Consider the following 18,841-nt stretch of genomic DNA (forward strand, 5'->3'; position numbering starts at 1 on the left):
AGTGAGGAGAGAGAGATATGTATCATAATCAGCTGAAACTTCTAGAGGGGAGTATTCTGTTTCTAGAGATTGATTACCAGTTTATTTGTACTCCTGAGTTCCGTTAGGACTGGAATTAGAGTGTAGCAAACATGGCTGCTTGGTGAATACAATCCAGGTCTGTGGATATGCTAAAATACTTGAAAGTCTTGAGTTTTAGGCTATTTTACTCATGCTTGAACAAAAATGTAAGGTGTCTGCCAGATACCCAGCACCTTGTAAGGATGTTGCACCCAACTCAAGGTACGTAATTCAGCTGTGAATTTCCTGAGGCTGCTTCTGTAGGTGTCATGCATACCAGGGTTAGAATGCAGTGCTATTGCACATAGATCACAACTGGGCGAGAGCTCATCTCACTCCCTTCCTCAGCTGCAGTTGCTCAGGCAACAAGCTCCATCAGCAACAGAAAGGCATAGAAGGAAACTGTAAGGAGTGGGAGGAGAGAGGTGTCCCAGGGGCTAGAGAGGATGGAGGGCAGGGGAGGGAGAATAGTGGTACTTGTCTCGGAGAAGATATTTGCCATTACTGTTGCATAGACAATGGAGAGAAAGGGTGCCAGAGTTGCATCAAAGCACCTCAATTAAAGCTGCTTTCTAAATCTTCCGTTTGGAGTATATTTTATTGTTGTTCTCTGTTAGCTGTTTTGCCCCGCCCACACTCCCCCCCCCCAAAAAAATAAAAAGCTTTACAAAAGCTTTACATTGTCTGACAGTAGATACCAAAAAGAACCTTTTTTTTTTTTCTTCCGAAGCCTAGATTTTTCTTCTTAATTTCATTGAATGCTATTGTTTGGGTACACCTGTTTGTTTTCATAGTTTTGGGAAGCTCTGAAGTGAGAGTGCTATGGAAAGAACAGGAGATGAGAGCTGGTTGGAGGTGGTGATTGTGCCACAAATCTAAGGCAGTTACTTGGTGTTTCATGTCTTATGGCAGAGCATCCAGGTTTTGACGGAAAGCTGCAAACTTGTACCAGGAATGTGAGAGATTATTCCATAAAAATGCAGGTTTCACATAATCGGGTACATAAATAGTTGCTTTTGATTTGTTACCCTTTGGACAGTGAAAGAATGAGTGGCTCAAGAAAAGGAAGAGTGAAGAGGGAGTTTATATTGCATATAGAGAAGAAAAAGCTGCACAGGAAGGGAAGATGAAAGAGGAGACTCAGACCAAAGTGAGGAAGGAGGAGAGATAAGGGCAAATTTTAATATAATTTCCAAGCTTTCATATGGGAGAAAAACAAAAAGGGAGAGATCCTTAGGGAGGATAAAAGATACAAAAATTTAAGGAAGCACAGAAAATCTTTGAGCTGGAAGGAAAAAAAAATAAGAAAAGTACACGTTTCTGTGTAAATGGTGGGAAATGTTTGAGAAAGCAACCCCAAATTCTGAAAAATATTGAAAATATTGAAGGAATGTCAGAAGACAGGCACATCTTTGTTTTTCAGGTAGAAAAAGACTGTCACCCACTGGCCCTTCAACAGATGGTTGTATAGCTTTTGTGTTTTATTTTGAATTCCTGTAGGTGCTTTCAAAGAATGATGTAACAAATACTTGGAAAAGGGGAGCCCTGATTTTTATTGTTTGTTTGTTTGTTTTTGTTGTTTGTTTTTTCTTGTTGTTATTTTTGTTTTTGAGTATTCCTTACTTAGGAACACACTTCTTCCTGAGCTTTTTAGTAAAAGGAGATATAGAAACACAAAGAATGAACGGAACTTTTTACAGTCATATCAATATTGAAAAGGATTGAAAAGTCAGGAAAAAAATAATTATGCTGATTATGAGGAGGTAGTTCTTAGCAGAGTGACTATTATGGCAGTGTTGTCCATTGGAGATGATAGTTCTGTCCTTTGGGATATTTGAAACTGGATTGGACAGAAGACTGCTGGTTTAGTAAATGTCTTATGTGTGTAAACGTGGGTGACGCAGAATCACAGGGCAGTGTCATGCATAGCTGAACCATTGTACTGCTATGAAAGTATTGCTTGCCCTGCATTTGCAGTAGGTCCGTTTCTTAAATTAGACTCGCAGACAAGTAACATTGCATGAATTTGAGTCCCAACAGTTGTATTCTAGGCTGGGATCAAGTGCAATCAGGAACTGGCAGCTGCTCATGGAATATCTGAATAGGGAGGTTATATTCAGAATTTTCCTTCAGCACCAAGTATGGGCATAAATATTCTTGTGCATCAGGATTTATACATCCCTCATTAGTTGCATGTCTAAATCCTCTTTACATTGAGAAACTTACAGTGGTGGTTTTAGTTATTCTTAGAGCTAATCCCTGGGCAAAAACATATTTGGGAGGGTATAATCCTTCAGTAGTTTTAGACTTGCTTCTGCTGTGCCCAGCTATTAAAAATACTTCTAATTTCCATTCAGTGAGTATACTTAATTTGTCTTCATAGCTGTGGGTGTGGGAACGTGTTTGTATTTTTCATTAGCTAATGTTTCCAAATTGAGTTTCATGTCATTGGCAGAGAATGTCAGAACTGAATTTCTTCCTCATTCCGGAGCCTACGTGTGGCAGAAATTTTGTTTGAGGAGGGCCAGCTAAATGGTCTTCTCATTCTAAAATACTTCTGGAAATCCCCTTCTTGATTCATACATTCATAAATTTAGATTCTGTTTGTCACACATGAATAATGCCTTAATTTTCTAGAGCTTACTGGGAATACCACACTCTTAGAGGTGTTTATTTTGCTGGGTTTTGCCTGACAGAGACCTGTACAAGCAACAGTTTGTTCTTTCTAGAAGTGTCAGGTGCTGCTGTCTGTATGTGTAAACTAGGAATAGGCATAAAATGAAATCTCACGTCCATGTGCTTCTTGACTGCAGGGAAATGGGGATTCATGGTTTTGAGTCCAGATCTTGGCAAATAGACGCTTTTAGCTTTTACTAAGAAGGTGAATCATAGTCTTCACTGCTCGTCAGAATGACCTCAGGCTTAGAGCCATTTTCATAGTCAAGACCAAGTCATTTTGTGGCTTAGGATCAACTGTTGTCTAAATGTGTCAGACATACAGTAGCTTAACAACAGCAGTATAAATAGAATATGTTACAATTTTGGTAGCATGGACAAAAAGTCCCATTCAGCTGCTGTGATGATTTGCTGTTGGTGTTAGGAAACTCTCCAAACATGGAGACTGGCATTGCTGAATGTTTCCTCTAGAGCAAGGGAGTAAGAGGCGGGGCGGTTGGCTGCAGGCTCCAGGCTTGTAATGAGAGGCCAAGGTGCTGCCTGGAGTTTCTCCAGCGTAGAGAGAGCTTTGTCCTCTGCTTTTGTGGCACCTTAGCTGCCACCGGTGGGGGTAAGGGAAGGCTAGAGAGGTCTGCGTCCCAGATCTTTGCTGGAAGTTGTGGGGGAACACACATCTTCTTCTGGAAGAAGATAAAACATGTACAAGAAAGCATTCAGCTTTGACCTGGCATTTATGTAATTATAGATGTTGATAATTAATACTTGCCAGCAGATGGCGCCCACGAATGTTGAGAGCAGAGAGCAGGGTCAGTGGGACCCGCAATCTTTGCCTTTTGTGTATCGCCTGAACAGTTTTTTTTTTTTTTTTTTCCAAGCAGCTGTTAAGAAGCTCGGCATAGTATGCCGTCCTAAATTAATTTGTAAAACAGCAAGTAATGCATCAAATTGACAACACCCGTTGCTTTGTGTGAGAACTGAAACTGTCTGGGGGTTGGTTGTGGGAAGAAGTGTCTGCAGTACTGGTGACGGAGGAAAAGCAGCACTGCAGGATTCCAGAGAGGAATGGCCATGGCAGGAGGAAAAAATCCCTTGTTCCAGATGCAGCTTCACTTTAAACGTAGTGACTTGTCTGAAACAAATGTATACAGTAAATAAAACCCTTATAAAGCCTTGCAGAAGGCTAGTTAATTACAAATAATTGTTTGGGTGGGTGTAATTGGGATGGTATGTCAGGAATGAGATTTCTTGCTTAGTCATGCTTTGCAACATATGTTCAAACATTTTTTTTCCTCTTATAAATATTGGAGAGAATAAGATGGGATGCTTTAGAAGTGAGAGCTTGCTTCTCTTGCTCTCAGCACTCAGGTGAAACAGAGAGAGGGATTAAAAATGGATTAAATAAGCATTCCTGAGGGAGTAGAGAACTCTGGGAATAGTGCTCTGGCCTACTAATTGTGAAGAATGCAAAAAAAATTTGCCAGATGCTTTTTCAGATTTGGAAAAGCACGGTATTTGCATTGGTTTTTGCCTGATTTACAGCTGCTTTCTTTTTTCTTTTGTTTGTTTGTTTGTTTGTTTCCTCTGACTTTTTAACTGGTTCAAGTATCCAATGTGTCTTCACAATTCTATTCAGATGTCCTTTCCTGATGTATCCCAGGTGCCTTAAAATGTCAATAGGACTGGAAATAAAACTGTGACCCATAAAACGATACTCAAACTCTTGTGTAATTCCAACTTGTTGAGATACACCATTTGAATTTTAGGCAATTTATTCTCTAGGGCAATGTTCTCTGCCTGATTGCTTGAGAACATTATAGTTGAATTCCAGGGGAATACCATAAAGAGGTGAGGCCATGACATGTATATACTTTATGTCTATGTTTAGTTATTATTGTGTGCTTTCTAAATGCTGGGCAAGGAGATTAGTCAGCACATCTAATTATTACATGTTAATTAGTACCCTAAGAACAGCAACAGATCACAAATATTCCTGAGAAATCAATTTCTCTCTGGGAATTAGGGCTGTTGTAGTACTGCCTCCCGAGAAACTGATAGACTGGCAGTAGGCACTGTTCAGCACTTAAGTTTCTGTGGAGAAAGATAAGACTACTGGTAACAAAGGGCAAAATGGCAGTGTCTCAGTGTTAGCAGCTGAATCTATTCTGTCTGTCTCCTGCCAAAAAGCCTATTAAGCCTTTCAGCATTATGCTGTCTGTGACACTAGGAGTTGGTCCCATTTATACTAATAGCTTTACTGTAACGGAGTAGCATGCATACCCTTTGTTAGTCCTACAGATAAATTTCCAGACAGTATATGGAACATAAATCGCTTAAAAGATGTCCTTAATGTATCATATATAATATGTAATATATTAACTATCTATATATGCTTAATATCTAGCATAAATCTGTATCACTGTTCATAGAATCATAGAATCATAGAATGGCCTGGGTTGAAAAGGACCTTAAAGATCATCTAGTTTCAACCCCACTGCTCTGGGCAGGGTTGCCAAACACTAGAGCAGGCTGCCCAGAGCCGCATCCAGCCTGGCCTTAAATGCCTCCAGGGATGGGGCATCCACAACCCCATCCCTGGAGGCTATTCTATTAAGTTCTACGTTGGATTGGAAGAATAACATTGGTGTATAACATTGCCATTTATTTCATAGCTGCTGTCAAACTAACTGAATCTTTACTAGCCTTTTTGTCTATTTTATCCTGTTTGTATTCTTTTGATCTGTGCCACATTTTAATGCAATGATGTGTTATCCTTTCATAAGGTTTGCTTCCCTACTGAGCATTCAGGAGCGCAACATGCTACGTGCTTATGCACCATGAATTGTTTCACATAAAATGCGTTTGTTTGTTTGTTTTCCACAGATGCTAGTCAAGAAGCCAAATTTAGGGACCCAAAGTACAAGTATTGTTAGAGGCATAAGAGTTGTTGTATTGCTTAGAAATGGATCGCAAAGACCTACCCTACTCAGTTGGGACTCTGAGTTCCTACAAAACTGCAGAATGCAAAATAGGTAGTAATCTGCATGAAAAGCTTAAGCAAACAGTGAACTCTCATTCATGTTAAAACACCACACTGTACTCATTTAAAAAAACAACCAAGCAAAAAAAAAAAAAAAAGAGGTAGATATGTAGCCTGTGAACATGTAGTAGGAATTAAAGAAAAACTTGAAACAGCAAAACATCTCAGCTACTATGCAGTGTTGCAACTCACTGTGCATGCATACAAGAAACTCTTGCAAAACAGTTGCTTTGAGTAGCAGATGCTTTTATTGTATCTAGAAGAGGCATTCTGCTGAATAGTATTTTGTAATATTATTCCATAAACAGTGACAACAACCCTGACCTCTGGTAAAACAGACCTATGTTCTAGATTAACAGAACAATGAAATTAATAAAAATAAAAATTAAAAATTAAAAAAAATTCAGAAACAAAGTATGCATGAGTGAGCAGAGAGAGAAATTTCCCCCAATTTGCCTATGTAATTTTAGTCTACCCTCCCATGTACATGGTTATTATACAGCTTTTCATCATGTAATCACGTACTGTGGGAAATAGCTGAGCAAAAACACATCATGATTTCTACAGTGCTTTGTCCATGCTTGTGATGCCATGCTGTGCAAACGTTTACATTCCCACCCATTTATTTCATGCATTTCCCTTCTCTTTAGCTTTCTTTCAAAATAATTAATTAATTAAACAGCTTATTTCCTGCAAAGATCTATGGGCTACTGTTTACTTCCAACTTTATTATTGTTTGGGGCAGTAATTGCTGCAGATCTGTGTTTGAAGTATTATGAAAGAGTCAAAGCTTTTTTTCTTTTCCATAGTCTGGTTTCTCATACACAGTTGGTGTTCTTATGCAGTATTTGCAGAGACACTGCTGCTCGTATGTCTTTGATATCTTTCTGATTAAATGATGTTGTCCTTTGTCAGGCTTTCCAGTCACCAGACACTAAAGAGGCAGCCAGAGCAGACTTTGTCACCAAAGCTACAGTTAGGGGAAGCATACAGTAAATTTCTGGTCCCCATGTGCTATCACGCAGAACAACATGGTGTTTTCCCATTCTCATTGGGGAGCAGTGTTTGTGCATGTGAGCCTGTTGCTAAGATGGATGCATTTTTGCTGGGCTTTGTACACAGCTACTTAGTTTAATATTACTTTCAGGCTTTGATTTTGTGTAGAATGAACAGATCTTGAGAATTCTAGGAAAAAGAATACAACAGAAGAGAGAAAATCAGTGTTAGTTAAACTAGCATACTTTTTAAGAAAAGAAGATTTGCAAATTCCTCTGGATTTCTTTCTGTCAGACTGCAGATACAGCTAACAGCACATTTACAGCATGCTGCTGCTGGCTGCTTCTTCACTCAGCCTTTTGCTCCATGATGGGCACTGCAATGCAATCTTAAAATACGTGTATTATTGTTGTAGTCTGTGTATCATGTGTGTTGATTTGGGTTTTCATTTTCAAAGTTCATTATGAATTTTCTTGTCACAATTAAGGCTTCTTTCTTAGTTTTGGTGATAAGAAATTTCACAGCTCCTACTTAAAGGCTTGCAGAAAGCATTCTTGCTGAAGCTCTAACATTTCCTGTTAGGTAACTGAGGTTAACCTAACACATTACTTGAGGGGCATACAAGAGATCAGACTTCATCTGATATTCCAAAATAAATGCTGACACAGTTTTTCAGTTAAAAAAAGTTTGCCAGAATATTTTAGAAACCAACAATTATATGCTAATATTTCTAGACTAACAGGAATCAGAATTAGAATTAATGAGTTCTCTGAAGGTATATCTGTCACATATTTAATGATAGTAGGCACATTAATGCTCCCAGCACTCTGCTAACATTATGCAACCCTTGCAATAGCTGTCTGCAGTAAATACCGGTCTTGATTTGATGCTAGAGAAAATGAAATCTCGTTTACAGATGTGGCACCCTGAAGTGCTAAGTGTGTTTCCCCTCTGAAGTCAGTGGATGTGAACATTACTTGGACTATCTGTATAAAGCTGTGACCCAGGGGAGTTGGCGATATTACTTGTGACTGAAAATGTCCTTGTTTAAAATATATTTACAATTTAGAACCTCTGGCTGCCATAGCTTTGTACTGCCCAGTTGGGTGCACCAGTTTGCAGTCAGTGAAGCCTTGAATTTAGAGAAGCAGCAATTTGTAAACATACCTCTTGAGCTGCTCATGTCTCCTGGCATAAGCACAAAGATAAATGATGAGTAAATATATTTGCTTAGAGAATGAAGTTTTAACCTGTCACATTTTCTGTGGATGCTAATTAAATGACCTGATTTTTCTCTGTCGTCATTCTCCCCTGTGTAAAATTAGAATAATAATTGCACCTATCTTAGAAGAAGGTGAAAGAATAAATTTTCCCTAGTACTGAGACGGTGTTGCTCTAACAGAAGGATTTCTTAATCCTTCTTATGATAGAATAAGAACACCTAGATAAGGTGCCAAACACCACTGTGCTTGACATTGTACGTATGCTGACAAAGGCATTGTCTTCTTTTGGCAAACTGTTTGGTCAAAATAAACAGGTAGATATTAGACTCTTCACTTTCAGTCTCCCCATAATTCACTATATCGCCACAAACTAATTGTGCCTGTGATTCATTTAACTTGCAATTTATAAAAGAAAGTACCTATAAATGGGAATTGGTTTGAAATTCTGCTGCTTTTTACTCATTTGGTTTACGCTCCTTTCCATTCACAAGTAATACAACCAACTACTAGTAGTCTTTAATGTAAAAATTGGATATGAGGAAAAGAGACATGGCAGTTTAATTAATTGCTGCTGCAGTTATACCTTTGTGCAAGGTTGGTGTTGACGGGTGTAGAATTCACTCACCAAGACTACGAGACCCACTCTCAATTGGTTTGACTGTGGTCTTTGGAGTTGTTCATACTTCTTTTTGAATTACCTCATTTCAGGCTAGGATAGTACTAGGTATGTGCAGAGCAGATATCTTCAGGCAGACCGGTGGACATAAAAGGACCTAAAGGGTTCCAATTTGGCTCTTAACTTTCCTCATCTAGGAGTTGTTTTAAGCTTGAAGGTCTATGTGAATCCCATTGTAGGCTTAATTTATAAATTCAGCTCTAGTTCTATAGGCTAGAAATAAGGAGGATTTTCCTTCAGTCTTGATGTCCAGCATATATCCTGGATAGTTGTGTCTGTGTATTTGACATCACTGGTGGCAGACTTGACAGAATAGAAAACCTTTCATTTTGCTCATTAATAGAAATTCCACTTAACCCCAATGTGATAGAAAAAGAAAAAGAAAAAGAAAAAGAAAAAGAAAAAGAAAAAGAAAAAGAAAAAGAAAAAGAAAAAGAAAAAGAAAAAGAAAAAGAAAAAGAAAAAGAAAAAGAAAAAGAAAAAGAAAAAGAAAAAGAAAAAGAAAAAGAAAAAGAAAAAGAAAAAGAAAAAGAAAAAAAAAGTCATGAATATAGAAAGACTATGGCTCATGCCTTTGTTCCTGAATTTTGCGTAATAAGAATAATTTCCCTCATCCAGGGAAATAGGGGACTGGAGTACATAGAGATATTTCGGTTTCCAGAAATATCTCATGCTGCACCTGAGTTATTAGGCCTTCTTGTTGCCGTGTTGGATAACTAGCACATACAGCAAGCTCTTAGTCACATGAAGGAATACTCTCTCTTTTCCTTCCTTTTCAGTGCATCAGTATGCCTGTCATCTCATGTCCTTGCTTTAAAATAGGTATCTTCTGGCAGACTAACGTCCAGCCTGAAGGACATCTTGCTTGCAGATAGATCATCTTGGCCACTGTCTAGGAGCTCTTCAAACATGTATTAGTGACAAAAATTATCCATCAGAACTCATTCGTTCCTTCACAAGGGCTTTTGAAGAATAACTAAGTTTCTTTTCATTTTAAGGATGCAGAAATAAGTACTGTTGATGTCTGGCCACAGTGAGTCTCCCTGCACTACAGAAACTGGTGTACTTCTGCTGCTGTTCTTTCACTTAATTTTTGAGCCACAGTATCTGAAAAGACTGTTTTAAAAGCAAAAGTAAATCAAGGGGCAGTGTAAGCCAGATGGTATGGTCCTGATGACTCTAGACTTATGACTGGGCTTTAGCAAGTTGCTGTTTTTCTCCCCCAGGACATGCCTCCACTGGAGATTGCAGTGTAGCTTAGAGGTATCCAACCTGTCCTTAAACTAGATTGTCAAGAAACAGGGAAAATTAGTCCATGGCAGACTCCCTTCAGAACTGCTGTAGCTGGAGTGCTGCCCAGTCTCAGCCAAACAAGCTGGGCTCATTTAAAACTGGTTTTGGTCTCTATACTTTTGGTCTTTTGGTCTCTATATTTTAGGCTTTGGTAAGGATCTAGCTCTGGTTTTCCCTGTTTAATCTAGTGAAAATTTTACAAGTGCTGTAGGAAAAGCTTTATCAGTTGTGAATAACAAATGCTAGGAGGAGCCAGTAGTTTTTTGTAGAATGTCTTTAAATTTCTAAGGTGGGCACCAGAATCAGCAGCAAGGCAAGAAAGCATATTAAAGTCAGAGGATTGTGTCTTGTACCAATTCTCCTTCTAAAATGATGTTGAAATTGTACTGAAAGATGTTGAAATTGCTCCGAAGATGTTGAAATTGCACCAAACTAGCAGTAACTCTGCTTTGGTACTAATGAACTACTGAACTAAGCTCCTGGGAATGATGAATGAGGGAAATAAAGTATTTTTAATTCTCCTGATCTAATCTGTGGGGTTTAATTAAGTATCCAGTTTTAAATCCGGTTGTGTTTGTATATGGCTTTAGCATTTCCTCTTAATTCAAAGAGTAAACACGGCCATGTTCTTCTCTCACAGATTTCTCTGTAAATGTTCTTTAAGGTTGAAATGCCTGTCAGAAACACTGATTACTTTTTCTTGTGACCTTTTTTATTTTCCTCTTGAAAACTTGCTTCTAAATAATCTACAAAATGTGGGTAAGCTTACCTTAAAAAATAATTAAATGTGAAATAAATCTCATAACTTTTGAAGTTGAGAATAGTTTACATCTAGAAAGAAATACGGGATTATTGAGATGTGGTTTTGGTGGCCTTAGATCACTGTGTACCTGCCACACTCTGCAAGGAGGTGAGCAGATCCTCCAGACAAAATATACAAGGCCCTATTTCTTTTGCTTAGGGCTTGTGTTTTTTAAGATTAAAACTTTGATTCCTGTTGTTTTGTATCCCCAGCACTTGATTGAAATGAGTTAATTACTTCTAAACTGAAAAGATATTTTGGAAGAACAATTTGTGAACTTTTGGACCTGGTCATATTTATATAGCTACTCCGGTTTTATGTCTCAGATGACCTTCAGATATAACCATTTTTTTTATTTTTTATTTTTTATTTTTTATCTTCCAGATATCTACCTTTTTTATTTTGCTGATACTTGATTCTGGATCCTAGGGGAACCATATGCATATCCGTGTTGCCAGCTATGTTCTACCTATCCAGGTACACAATGCATACGTTAATAGTGTATCATATGTTCAAATTCAGCTTTCGTCTGCAAATTCATGCATCTCCTACATGAATTTGGGTATTTGGACGTATATTTTATAAGAGGGCAATACATAAAGATCCTTATTGATCAGCCATGATGTGCAGAAGTGCTATTCAGACTTAGACTAGAGTTAAGCATAAGTCAAATCAAGGACTAGGCTGGCAAGTATTCAGGCTCAGGCACCACAATGCTGAAATCTGCATTTATTCTAATCTATTCAGCTACGATTTCTGCAGTGCAGCCAGTATCTAAGTTGACCTCAAATCCAAAGAATCATTGATTGCTGGTCTGTTTCCAAAGGCTTAATCACTTCTTATCTTGGGTTTCTTCTGTTCTTCCTTATGCCTCTACAGACTTAAATGATATTTCTGTTGCTGTTTTTTTTTTTTTTTTCTTTTTTTTTCCGAAACAGTCCTTCACATCACGTATGGATTATCAGTATTTTTGCACTTCCTTTTTGGACTATTAATTTCACTTGATCCCACTTCTGCATGCAGTCAGAAGGGTCTTTAGGAGAATCAGCTATCAGTTACTGTGCAGGCAAGACATTTTTTCCCACTCTGTTTATTTTCTTCATGATGTCCTTGTGTCAATCCTTGTGTTCTCTGTGCATTCTGAAGGAAACTGCTACCTTCTCCAGGCCGACTGTGTGCTGAGGAAAAGGTTGCTGTGAGCAGGACAGGGGAGTTCCTGCCCTCAGTTTGTGTCCAGCCTTCTAGCATCTGGGTTCGGCAGATGGAAGTCCTTGTGAGTCCCTGGAGCTTACTTTCTGCAGGTGGGCAGTGCCTGCAGTCTGATTCCATACAGAGTTGTAAAAGGCATTGGGGTCTCCAAAAGTTTAGTAGCTTCGAGTTCTAGAAAATCTAACAAGTGGAATTTTTCTGGGGATTGTAAGAACATTTTCTTTCAGGAATAGTAAGGTGCACACCTCACCAGTTACAAGGTCTTCAGAATTAAACCAACAACAAAACCAACAACAACAATCACAAACAAAAAAAGCCCACCAACCTGCCCCCTCAAAAACAAACAAACAAACGAACAAACAAAAAACTCGGAAGATTTCTTTTTGTAATATAGTCATGACAATGTATTTTCTCTCCAACTTATTTATTGGAAACAGCTGAATCATTTCTTGCTGAAATGCTCTCCAAAATGTTCAGCCAATGACATGGAAAATTTTGACTGAAACATTTATTTAGCAGCTGCAGTCAAGTTTTTTTAATGGGGAGTGACAGGCTGGTGTGGCAATGTTGGATTCTGTGAGCCCAGACTATAATGCACATATATATAAACACAACCTTACTGTTCAGTCATCCAATCATCCAAGTGAATAGAACATGAAAGACTTTTATTCTGTTAAAGGAACATGAAGTATTTTAAAACAATTTTATCATTTTTTCACTGATAGTAATTGCGTGTAGTTGTGTATGAGTAAACAAGGCCAGCATATTTGTAGTGCATGTGTTATGGAAATCTGACCTTTCCTGTAAATCTGAGCAAGATAACAGGTCTTCGATTGTATCTGGAGTGCAGAGCTTGTATCTGCTTAGCACCAGTGCTGGAAGCATTTCTGTTTGTAGCAGGCAACTGTTTTGCCATAAGTTGAGATTCCATATCAATACTCAGTAAGTTTCCATCTGATGGAGTTTGTGCAAATTGAATTACACTAACACCATCTATGGTTCAGGGCTATCTTATTTGCATTAACAAACGGTCTTACAAACAGTGTGCATACTGCACACTCACCAGTTAGGCTTTCTTTTCAATCCTCTTGGTCGTTCATAAAAAAAGGAAAGTTGTTTTTTTTTTTGGGTGGGGGTGTTGCAAAGAAAAGCCGCTAATGAAGGAATGATGAATGGTCTGATTGTGTTACTGTTTGTATAGTTTCACCTTCATTTGCATCAGTACCAGGCACAGATCCCAAGACTCATTTTTCACTTCTCAGTACTCTTCTTCTTTGGACCCTCTCTGCACCAGAACCAACCAAACAAGCACATTTATCTTTGCCTCCTAGAACACAGAATAGAAATATTTCCCTTCTTACATTACTGGGGCCTGCGTGCGCCAGATTGTGTGCCTCTTCCCCAGCACGTCTCCTGTCTTCAGTTGCAGGTTGATTTGGAGATCTGACACCTGTAGGAGGTTACACACAGTGTACAGGGAGCCATTGCTACTCTTTGTCAGGAATGCTTAATGCATCATCTCCAAGTGTGTGTCCATTTCCTGCTCCAAGTAATGGATCTCTTATTTAGTATGTTTTTCCAGCAGTTTCCACAGTGTTTCGCACCATAAAAATAACTTCTTCCCCCATCCCCCAAAAGAGAGAAAGCACACAAGCAGAGTGTCAAATTACTTATATAGCCAACCCATAAATGATTCAAATCAAAAGTCTGTGAGCCTGTTCTGCAGAGCAAACAGTGGAGCAATCCCTTTCTCCCTGCAGCAGCAAATGAGTTATACGCAACCCACAGTTGACAAGTGACCCTTCAGTTATGGAGTTCTCTTTGGGTGTTCCTATTTTTCCTGTCATTTTGAAAATATATCAACTGCTGAAAAATAATGATTTTCTTTTTAAAAAGAAAATAAAAGAATGTGGCCCTTTGTTTTCTATATCTGGTCAGGGAACAAGCTTCATTTGATTGAATGCCAGAAAGAGGATAATACAATCTCCCATTAGGCTTGTTTGCATCTTTTTCCAGGATGACAGTTTAAGTCTGCTGGCTACAGATGGCCTTTGACAACTGACAACACTTGCTGTTATGCCAGTGTATGACTTCATCTGTGTGACACTGCATGTGACTGCAGTTTTCTTCCCCTTTTGCCTGCAGAGACTGGTCTCCATTTCAGTAGCACCAGAATAAGAGGTTCCCCCTGCAGAAGCCTAAAACTGCAATGCTGGTTATGTTAGAAGATACAGGGAGCTGGACAAACTTTAATGTTGGAATCTGGCTGTTTTGTATTTTATTTTTATATTTAACCAGCCACTCTGAAATTAAGTTGGCCAAATTTGCTGAAGCACATTTACAGCTTCCATACTTTTTTGAAGTTTCCAATTCTGTTAAGGTCTGTGTCCTTTTAAGAGTTTCTGTAATAACTAGCCCTCATGCATGAGAGTGCTTCCCAAGTAAAGAAACACCAGGCTTTGGAGAGCTGTCTTGTTCTGGGGCAGAGCCTCTGGGTCTGTGCTGGAATTTGCAGCAGTTTTTGTCTCCTGAGTCTTGGCAACCCCTGGGAATGCTATAAGGTGGATGGATGAATGCAGTCATGCATTATCTAGCAGTGTCTGGAATAAGTGGAACTCATTCCCATTCTGCCTCTTGCTTCAGAAGGTGGAACAAAGTAAGATTTATCTTTTAGACTTTTCTTTTTAGCACCTTTGGAAAGGGCTCACAATTTTCTCTATGGTTAGTAGCTGTTTTTCCTAATTTTGGTTATAACTTGTGGTCTAAACATGGCCCAAAGGCTTATTCCAAGACAACTACCTTAATATCGGCAAAAGAAAGAAAGGAAAAGAAAAAGAAAGAAAGGAAGGAAGGAAAAGAAAGAAAGAAAGAAAGAAAGAAAGAAAGAAAGAAAGAAAGAAAGAAAGAAAGAAAGAAAGAGAAAGAGAAAGAAAGAAAGAGAAAGAAAACAAGAACAACAAAAGAAACAATAAACCCCAAACTTGTATCTTTTCGTCAGTATTTTTTCTGATTTTTGTTCCAGGCAAAGAAAGAGCTGAGATACACATATAGCAGTGTAGCTTATAGGCAGTACATACGCGTGCTGTCAAAGTAGTCCATCATAGGCCTGGACTGGGCATGAAGTTTAGCAAATATTGTGCCTCACTACAGATGGTGATAGACAAAAAGTTAAACACCATACAGTAATGAAACTCCTGTACTAACAGAACACAGCAGTGATGTTATCTGGCAGTACCTGCACTGCAGCTTGCTGTAGCAGACATGGAAATATTTTGAATGCCGGACACACGGCCTCTGAGTCCTGGGACATGTAATGCAGAAGCGACTGTGAGACTTTAGTCTTCTAGGAAGTTCTCTGTCACCTCTGGGAAGAGGAGGTCGCACTAGTGTGGCAGAAGTAAATGCTGGCCTGCAGGGGTAAATCTGCATGACCAGCTGGAGCAAGTCTTGATCAGTACAAAGATTCTAGGAGTGGTATTTTTCAGTCATTTTTATTTTTAATGGAACTACAGAGAGATTCTTCTGAACTATATTGTGCAAGCATTTCAAAGTCTTCAGGTTAGTCATTCTGTTTTATTGAAATGATGCCTTTTTGGATATCCAGGGAACAAGAAGAATATATATAATAATCTCAATTTTTTAAAGATCACATTTGGAACATGATGCTGTTTTCACCTTGGAGCCGAACTCCTATGAAAATGCCACTGTCGTTAAGTCTGTGGACCATGTTAAAGACCAGGAAAATGAATACCCACTTATCTGTTTTCTTTGATAATGTCCTTGAATCTATCTCACTGTAAAAACCACCACCACCAACAAAACCATGGACAGCCTGGAAGGTGTTAAAAATTAACATCCAACGAGTTGTATTTGGTATTACTAAGGAGAATCCTGCTTCGGCAAATCATGACGAAATTCTGTAAAAATTTCATAAGTTTGTGAAAATAAAATTGAACCATCCTGTTTAAGTGATTTACTTCAATTAAATGGAAGTTTTGGAAACAAACTGTTCTGAGAACTTAATTTTTGCTCCATGCTGTAAGCAGCCTGAATTAGCCAAGAGAATAGGTCTGTGACTCTCTTTACAAGATAACTCCTTCAAGTTTTACTATTAAATTTTTATATACCCCACATCCTGCTAAGAAAGGGTGAGACAGAGGCTTCAGATTTAAAACTTTGGCACTTACTCCATCTGGCTACAGGGTAATTTAAGAGATGACAAAATAGAGGAATGACGCTTACAAAAAGAATTTCCCTTCCGGTTTCCTTAGTCATGTGGTGAATATGTTAGATCTACAGTCAGGGTGACATCCATTGTGCTGGAAGTGCTGAGTTATAGTTCCTGTACTGCCCTGAAATCCATCACCTCCTCTGTTACGCAGAGTGTTTGGTCTCTTGAAGCTGACAGGCTTGCAGCCAGGTAGATATCACCTCTGTTTCTGCTGTGATGCTCAAACCACCCTCTTCACAGACTTAGTTACCAATATGTTAGTGTTATTTCTATGGAGTCTTCTAATACGACTCCTCTTCCAAAATACCTTGAATCTGAAAAATTGCTTGATTCTTGTGCCCTTGGTCCTTGTAACTGTGTATGAATGTGTCTGTTTGTTTTGGATCTTAAGAAGAACTGGTAAATTTTCCTCTTGTTTAACCTGATCTTTTCTATCTAGTGACTGTGAGGCTGAGCCCTTGGAAAGGACAGAGAAGAATAGCAGCTGCTTGGCTGTGAGGAATCACTTGGGCTGGCGGTTTGTGAAAGAACACAGTCTGTTGACTGGTAGCGATATAAATATTCAGGAGTGAATTGACAGTATGCAGGACATAAGCCTGCTGGGGACAGTGAAACAGACATGGCTTCTTTCCTTCTTTTGCACTGTTTCTGTGAAAGCATGTCCAGCAACAAGTTTCGTTCCTTCCCTAAGATAAACCGTTAGGGGGCAAATCTGAGCAGCGAGAAGTTGTTGGTGCTGTTTTGCACTTCGTTTCAACTCCAGCAAACAAAGCTAGAGCTAGTAAGTGAATGCAGTTTAGATAGCTTGCTGGACCCTGCCAAAAATGATGAGTCTCAAGGCTGCTTTTTTTCCTGCTTCTCCCAGGATAAAGAGGGACTGCATAAATGACAGAGCACTTTGGTGTTGGCTATATTGGGCAATTTATTTGTAATTCACCTCATTGCCCATCAGTTTGGTGCTTGATGCAAAAGATAATTAATTTCAGTGACAGTGAAAAAGCAGTTCTCAGTAACAGTTAGGGGGCTTCATTTAAAGGCTAATTAATGTGGTGACATCAGTACTGAGGAACGTTATTTGCAGACAAATGTGGCCAAAGAGACAAATGGTTCTACTCCATGACATAAACATTTAAAAAAATATATAAAAATACTTTTTTTTAAAAAAAGAAGTTTAAATGTCTTTCTAGCGTATGAATTCCCAGAAACTCAAAGTTGATAATTAAAGCCATTTTTTAATCTACTCTTGGCCCAGATGAAATCAGTATGATTATTCTGAAACACCCATAATACTCGTGGGATGAATATTAACTTTAGGCTAAGAAGATTCTACTTATCAATAGACCTAAAAACACATGAGGTCTGAGATTTTCCCAATAATACAGAATAGGACCTACGTCTGTTGTATGTATTATGTAGGTGCATGTGCAGCAGAAACATTTCATCTATGTACTTATATTTATGACCTTTCTTTCCCCTTTTCTTTTGGGGCATATTTTATGTACGCAGCAGAAGTGCACCTGAGACAAGCTCTGAAAATTGTTGGGTAATCTGTAGGCAAAAAGCATAGCAGGGGAAATACATGAAAGGAAAAATACCAGATTGTGAAAGGAAACCAAGACTGACTTTTTGCTTTGTTCTTAGTGACACATGCTGTTTCTGCTTCACATTCTTATGTTGCTGAGAAACCCTGTCATCTGTAAACAAAACCAGCTCATGCAGTATAGAGCTGAGTGTGCACAGAATGTAAAGAGGGAGATAGCTGTACTCAGCATGCAAGAAGTTGCCACATTATTTCCATGCACACAAAAAGGTACTTTTTGGCATCTGATTTACTACCTTAAGTGGCAACTTTTCTGCAGTTAATGTATTTTATCAGGAAGTTTTGTTGTTGTTGTTTTTAAGACTTGACTCCCATATTTCATAACTAGTAAATAAAAAGCCAGAGTCAAGATATGGAGTATGATCCAAAAGATCAGTCAGTATTTTATTAAAATTACAGCATGTGGGATTACTGTTATGTAGACTTTTAAGCAGGAACACCTGACTCAGGGTTAATAAATAGCTCTCCATACCCTTGAAAAAACAAGTAGTTTTAGTACTAGATTTAGTAAATTCTTACAGAATTTCTCTATTTAATGAGAATGGTTTTACCGAGAATAGAATTTGGTCCTATAGTATCCTTAACATTTTGCTTTCTGTCCATATTTTTGTGCCCTCTCATCTCTTTATTAACTCTCTGGACAAAAAAAAAAAAAAAAAAAAAAAAAAAAGCTCAGTTGTGGATTCCTTTTTGAGCTGTTTGCCCATTAAGGGCCAAATCTGCCCTTGGATTTTTAGAAGTGTAGCCCTAGCTAGGAAATTCTATGACTGCAAGATTATATCTGAAATAAAAATTTCGTCCCAGTAGTGAAATAACAGTGTTTTCTCAGCCAAAAACTGCTTAGTCAGACAATCTGAGAGTAACGGACTGGCTATATTTGTATTGCTGCAGTGACACATTGCAAGACAAACCAGGAGGGCACAGCTGACTCAAGATCTTTGATCAAAGATACTCACGGTGATGAAGCATTGTCAACAGTAAGGTGCTGGTAGGCAGGTGGCAGTGCACAGGGTGCTGCAAGGGGTCTCCTCACATTCA

General features: G+C 38.6%; 1 protein-coding gene across 1 annotated transcript in view; it reads left to right on the forward strand.

Annotated features, from left to right (window-relative positions):
• CLHC1 (clathrin heavy chain linker domain containing 1) overlaps positions 1–18,841 on the forward strand; it is a 48,533-nt gene that overhangs the window by 16,465 nt on the left and 13,227 nt on the right. Inside the window, exon 17 of the mRNA XM_066995519.1 lies at positions 11,148–11,240. The gene's annotated coding sequence lies outside the window, so the exon portion shown is untranslated. The remainder of the gene's footprint in view (positions 1–11,147; positions 11,241–18,841) is intronic.

This window comes from Anser cygnoides, chromosome 3 (assembly GCF_040182565.1).
Source record: "Anser cygnoides isolate HZ-2024a breed goose chromosome 3, Taihu_goose_T2T_genome, whole genome shotgun sequence".
NCBI classification, from domain to species: Eukaryota; Metazoa; Chordata; class Aves; order Anseriformes; family Anatidae; genus Anser; species Anser cygnoides.